The sequence below is a fragment of the Musa acuminata genome, chromosome BXJ2-9 (genome assembly GCF_036884655.1).
Source record: "Musa acuminata AAA Group cultivar baxijiao chromosome BXJ2-9, Cavendish_Baxijiao_AAA, whole genome shotgun sequence".
In the NCBI taxonomy this organism is placed as follows: Eukaryota; Viridiplantae; Streptophyta; class Magnoliopsida; order Zingiberales; family Musaceae; genus Musa; species Musa acuminata.
In genome coordinates this window covers 16,321,425-16,328,954 of record NC_088346.1, presented here as the reverse complement: position 1 = coordinate 16,328,954, position 7,530 = coordinate 16,321,425, and positions in this window count along the sequence as shown.

Sequence of the window (7,530 nt, the reverse complement as noted above, 5' to 3'; positions counted from 1 at the left end):
AATTATTATGGTTATTTTATTATTGAACTGCTTTACATAAATATTCAATAATTATTATGGTTATTTATTATTGAACTTCTTAGCAATAAATTTTAATAATTATTATTGTTATTTATTATTGAATTGCTTTGTATTAAAGTTCAATAATTATTATGGTCATTTATTATTGAACTGCTTTATATAAATGTTCAATAATTATTATTGTTATTTTATTATTGAATTGTTTTACATTATTGTTCAATAATTATTATGGTTATTTATTATTGAACTGTTTTACATTAATATTCAATAATTATTATTATTCTTTATTATTGAACTGTTTTGCATTAGTATTCAATAATTATTATGGTCATTTTATTATTGAATTGCTTAGCAAAAATTAAATAAATTGATGAATATTATTTGTAATTCATTTCCTTAAGTTCTATCTGACTAGTAGCTGCCAAAGTGGCCTAGGATGATAAACTTTTGTGATATGAATTACAATAAAAGTTTTATCATTTATAGGATATTTTTATTTTATATCATGGCATTAGTCTTGAAGCCACCAAGGTGACATAGACTAATGACTTATAAAATAATATTAAAGAATGAGTCCTAAATGATATTAAAGAAATAATATTCATAATGGCACATATAATTATGAGATTTAGATAATCCCAAAGGAGAATCTAATTCAAATAATTATATGATGGGGTAGGATGATACTATTTTAGATATCCTTGCAGTTTAGGGTTGTATACCCAAAGGTAATAATACCTATTCCTTAAGGATGGTATCAGTCCTCCAAAAATATTCTTGAGTGAACACTAGATATGTCAATATTTCACTCAAAGGTGTAATATAGATGATATCAATAGTTCATCAATTTTTGACAAACTCAAAGCATTAATGTTGTTATATATCTTTTGCAGTGGTACTTCCGCATATACACTCATATGCTTCAAGTGTCCCTGTACTTTCTGGATCAAATTATTCAGAATGGTTAGAGCATGTGCAATTCACATTGGGTGTATTAGATCTTGATCTAGCATTACTTGTTGAAAAGCCTGTAGACTTGATTGATGAAAGTACTGCAGAACAAGTTAATGAAATGAAGGCTTGGGAAAGATCTGATAGGCTTAGTTTAATGTTCATAAGAATGACAATTGCAAATAATATAAAGACTTCATTACCGATTGCAACTAGCGCAAAGGAATATTTAAAGGTTATTGAAGACAGATTTAAATCTGTTGATAAGTCATTGGTTGGCACATTGATGAAAGAACTGACTACGGCTCAGTATGATGGTACTCGAGGAATTCAGGATCATATCCTCAATATGGCTGACAAAGCTGCAAAACTTAAAACATTAGGCATGAATGTTGATGAATTTTTCCTCGTGCAATTTATTCTTAATTCTCTTCCTTCTCAGTTTGGCCCATTTAAGATTCACTATAATACAAATAAGGATAAGTGGGACTTGAATGAGTTGACTAGCATGTGTGTTCAGGAAGAATTGAGATTAATGCAGGAAAATTCATATAATGTTATGACGACTACTCAAGGAGGTGGTAATAAGAAAAGAAAGTTGAAGCATCATCCATCGAAGAGATTTGCTAAGTCTGGAAATGTTAAACAGACTAATGAAAAGAAAGCCTTTACTGTAAAGTGTTTCTTTTGTGGCAAGAAAGGACATGTGAAGAAGGATTGCATTAAACGTAAGATTTGGTTCGAAAAGAAAGGTATTAACTCGACCTTTGTATGTTTCGAATCAAACATTACAGAAGTTCCTTCTAACACTTGGTGGATAGATTCCGGTGCTTCAACTCATGTTACAAATAACATGCAGGGATTCCTTTCAATTCGGAAACCAAAAGAACATGAAAGATTCATCATTATGGGAATCTTAAAGCGAAAGTGATATCAATGGGAACTTATCGTCTACGCTTAGAGACGGGTCACTTGATGGATCTTGTTGACACATGTTATGTCCCTACAATTTCTAGAAATTTGATTTCTCTTTCTAGAATTGATGAGTTGGGATATTGTATTTCTTTTGGTAGTGGCAAACTCAGCATATTTTACGATTCAATAAAAGTTGGTTCTGGAATTCTTTGTGATGGTTTGTACAGAATTAATTTGGATCTTGAGTTTGCAAAGACACTAATGACCCTGCAATCAAATGTTGGATTGAAACGTAGTTTCAATAATGAAAGATCTTCCATATTGTGGCATAGACGATTGGGGCATATCTCCAAGGAAAGAATTGAAAGATTAGTGAAGGATAATATTTTGGAACATTTAGACTTCACTGATTTTGATATTTGTATAGATTGCATTAAGGGAAAGCAAACTAAACAAATAAAGAAAAATGCCACAAGAAGTAAAGAACTCCTTGAGATTATTCATACTGATATCTGCGGACCACTCCATATTTTTTGTTTTAGTGGAGAAAAATATTTCATCACATTTATAGATGATCTGTCCAGATATGACAAAGTTTATCTAATACATGAAAAGTCTCAAGCCGTTGATACTCTTGAAGTATACATAAATGAGGTTGAGAGACAATTAGATAGAAAAGTTAAAATTGTTAGATCTGACAGAGGTGGTGAATTTTATGGCAGATATGATGGATCTAGTCAAAATATTGGTCCTTTTGCTAGATTCCTAGAACAACGGGGTATTTGTGCTCAATATGCATTACCAGGTGTGCCACAGCAGAACGGTGTTGCTGAAAGGCGAAATCGTACTCTGATGGATATGGTTAGGAGCATGATGAGTTACTCCTCTGTACTTGAGTCGATGTGGGGTGAAGCTCTTAGGACAGCTATGTACATCTTGAACAGGGTTCCTAGCAAGTCAGTTTCATCGACTCCATTTGAGTTATGGACTGGTAGGAAACCCAGTCTGAGACATCTACATATATGGGGGTGTCCTACAGAGATAAGAGTATTCAATCCACATGAAAAGAAATTGGAGCCAAGAACTATTTCAGGATATTTTATTGGTTATCCAGAAAAATCCAAGGGATACAGATTTTATTGCCCTAATCATAGTATGAGAATAGTAGAATCTGGTAATGCAAAATTTCTAGAAAATGGCGAAATCAGTGGGAGTGAAAAATATCGAAGGATTAATTTTGATATTGAGGAGATTCAGGTTAATTCTCCCATATCATCTCCTGTCCGAGAGATTGTTGTTCCTCAAATCAATGAGAGTATTGATGAGGGTGAACAACAAAATAACATCCAAGAACTCTCACATGATGTTGATGTCGCCACTGATGATCTTGTAGAGCAATCACAATTGGCAGATTTGAGAAGATCTCAAAGGAAAAGGAAACATGCCATTTCTGATGATTATGTTGTATATCTACAAGAATCAGATTATGATATAGGAATAAAAAGAGACCCCATATCGTTTTCACAAGCCATAGAAAGTAACGATTCTGAAAAATGGTATGATGCAATGAAAGAAGAGTTAAAATCAATGGTACAGAATGATGTCTGGGATCTCGTTGAATTGCCCAATGATTGTAAAAGAGTCGGTTGTAAATGGGTCTTTAAGACAAAACGTGACTCAATGGGCAATATCGAACGATATAAAGCCAGACTTGTGGCCAAAGGTTTTTCTCAGAAAGAAGGCATCGACTATAATGAGACTTTTTCTCCTGTTTCTAAAAAGGACTCATTGAGAATCGTTATGGCATTAGTAGCTCATTATGATCTTGAGTTGCATCAGATGGATGTGAAAACGGCATTTCTGAACGGGGATCTGGATGAGGAAATCTATATGGAACAACCTGAAGGATTCATAAAAAAGGGAAAAGAAAGTTGGGCTTGTAAACTTAAGAAATCCATTTATGGCCTTAAACAAGCTTTCAGACAATGGTATATAAAGTTTCATAATACCATTACTTCCTTCGGATTTAAGGAAAACACTGTTGATCAGTGTATATACCTGAAGGTAAGTGGGAGCAAGTTTATTATATTGGTCTTATATGTGGATGATATTTTACTTGCCAGTAGTGATCTTGGTTTATTGCACGAAACCAAGATATTTCTCAACAAGAACTTTAAGATGGTTGATATGAATGAGGCATCCTACGTCATTGGCATTGAGATATTCAGGGATAGATCTCAAGGATTATTAGGATTGTCTCAGAAAGGATATATTGATCGTATCTTGGAGAGATTTAATATGCAACTTTGCTCAACCAATGATGTACCTATTACTAAAGGTGAAAAATTCAGTCAAAACCAGTGCCCAAGAAATGACTTAGAAAAGAATCAAATGAAGAATATTCCTTATGGATGCGCAGTTGGAAGTCTACTATATGCTCAAACCTGTACAAGACCAGATATCAGTTTTGCAGTTGCAATGCTGGGAAGATATCAAAGCAACCCAAGAATGGAACATTGGAAAGCTGCAAAGAAAGTAATGAGATATCTACAAGGGACAAAAGATTATATGCTCACATACAGGAGATCTGATCAGCTTGAAGTAACTGGATATTCAGATGCTGATTTTGCAAATTGCCTCGACACTAGGAAGTCCACTTCAGGATTTGTATTTATGTTAGCTGGTGGGGCAATTTCTTGGAAAAGTGCAAAGCAATCGCTTATTGCATCATCAATAATGGAAGCTGAATTTGTGGCATGCTTTGAAACCACAAATCAAGCTTTATGGCTGCGAAATTTTATCTCAGGACTTGGTGTGGTCGACTCAATTGCCAAGCCACTAAAGATATTTTGTGATAACACCGCAGCAGTTTTCTTCTCTAAGAATGGCAAGTACTCTAGTGGTTCCAAGCACATTGAGTTAAAGTACTTGGTGGTTAGAGAAAGAGTCCAGAAACAGCAAGTGTCAATTGAGAACTTGAGCACCACTATGATGAATGCTGATCCATTGACAAAAGCCTTACAGTGCAAAATATTCAAAGAACATGTTCTTAGAATGGGGCTTGTGAGCAAGTCATAAAGGATATGGTGATGCATGTTTATGTGGATGCTATTATTGACATTTTACTTAATTAAAGTTATTTGTTTCTGCTATCCTGTTTACATTTATGTTTATGCATATTATGGTTGAATGTAATAACAGGATTGTCTTGACAAGACAAATTACAGGGGTCATTATGGACTATGTTAGGAAAGACTAACAATGTTGTGGTACATAGAAGGGAGTATGACATTAATGAAATACAACCGCTATGACTCGCATTGATAGTTGGACTTAATATAGTATTATTGTGATTATTGGACTTATTGGCTTATTTTTAAAGCATGGCCATGTATAAAATGTTTTTTAAAATTTCTTGGAATCCAATTAGGTAAAATTATTTTCAAACAAATATTTTGCTTTGTTTGTTTTGATTTTTTATCTCTTTTATATCTTATCAATTAATGGGCCAAGTGGAAGAATGTTAGAATATGTGGCCCTTTTATAATTGAATAAGATATATAATAGAATAACTAATTGGGTTCCGTTGCGATATTTTAGCCAATATAGACTAAGTCCACTACGGAACGATTCCTCGGAGATATCCTTGATGGGAGGAAATCTTCTAAGATCTCATCTCATCGTAGACCCTCTGCTCTCGCCTATAAAAGGACAGGATCTCTACGGGTTGAGGGGTGTTAGTGTGTTAGAGCGTTATAACGTTGACACGTATAGACGCATCTCTCCGTCGAGGACTCTCTCCCCAAAACCCTCTCCCCAAATCCATCAATCTGTGTGATCCTGTGAAAGGATAGGAAGAGAGGAGAAAGGGTCTACTCTTCGCACTCCCTGCAGATTCCGCAGCGCGATCGGATTAAAGACGGAGCTTGCAGCAATCTTGGATCACGGTGCTGAGCAGATCAAACAAGATCTCTAAACAGATGGCATCAAAAGGTATGCATCGTATAATTAGATCTATGTATTGATTTCAATCCTGGCATATAGGTTAATTCCGCATTATTGACTTAGCATAATTACAGATTTTTATGCTTACAGGGGTGACTCGTGTTCTCCCAACTTGGGCTTTAGGCATGATATGTGGAAGACAGGGTGAATTTTGGCATCCTCAGGTAATTTAAGTCTGTACGCCACGGCTCCAATACGCTCTGTGATCTGATAGGGCCCATAAAAACGTGGGGATAGCTTCATGGAGGCTTGAGTGTTGATAGAGAGTTGCTTGTATGGTTGTAGGCAAAGATAAACCTAATCTCCCACTGAAAATTCTCTTTCACTTCGTCGTGTGTCGACTTGTTGCTTCATTCTGGCTTGAGCGATAGAGAGATTATCTTTTAACAGTTGTAAGAGTTTGTCTCTATCAGTCAATTCTTGGTCAACCTGATCTACCTTGGCCGAGCCAATTACATACTTTGGAATCACAGGGGCTGGTCGACCATACAATGCTTCATAAGGGGCACATTTTGTAGATGAATGATATGTAGTATTATACCACCATTTAGCCCAGGGAAGCCATTTCGCCCACTCTTTTGGTTGGTCGCTAGTGAAACACCGGAGGTACGTCTCTAAGCACCTATTTACCACCTCTATTTGGCCGTCAGTTTATGGATGATACGCTGTGCTCATCTTGAGTTTGGTGCCTTGTAACTGAAATAACTCGGTCCAAAATTTACTAGTGAAGATCCTGTCACGATCACTTACGATGGACCTTGGCATCCCATGCAGTTTAACAATATTTTCTATGAAAATCTGGGCAATACTAGCAGTAGTGTAGGGATTTCTCACAGCACAAAAATGAGCATATTTCGTAAGTCGATCAACCACCACAAGAATCGTGCTTTTACCTTTGGAAGATGGCAGCCCTTCAATGAAGTCCATAGAGATGTCAGTCCACACTGAGTCTGGTATGGGTAGTGGTTGTAGTTTCCCTGGATTTGCCACAGTTTCACCCTTGTGCAGTTGACATACATCATATTGTGCCACATATTCAGCAATAATTTTTTTCATCCCTCTCCAATAAAAATTTTGCTTCACTCTTTTGTAGGTTCTTAGGAATCCAGAGTGCCTTGCTGAATGTATGGAGTGCATTTCATGCAAGATGATTGCGATGCAAGGGGAGTCAGGTATAAGCACAATGCAACCTTTATAGCGAAGATCCCTCGAATCCCAGGTGTAGTGGGCTATTGCACTTGGATCCTCCTCCAATTTTTTTATGATGTTGTTGATCTCTGGATCCTTCTTCCATTCTTTCCTAATGTCCTCGAGAAGATCGGTGGTAGGAAGGGAGATGACTGAAACCTTAGCTTATTCAGGTAACCGTGAGAGTGCATATGCAACAACGTTTTCTTTCCCCTTTTTGTAAATAATTTCATAATCAAATCCAAGAAGTTTGGTTACCCATTTTTGCTGCTCAAGGGATGATATCTTTTGCTCCAAAAAGTACTTAGAGGCTTTTATGGTTAGTTTCAATTTGAAATCGTCGGCCGATCAGGTAGGGTCTCCACCTCATTACTGCGTGTACAATGGCAAGCATCTCCTTATCATTTACTGATATGTTTTGATGGGAGGGAGATAATGCCTTACTAGTGT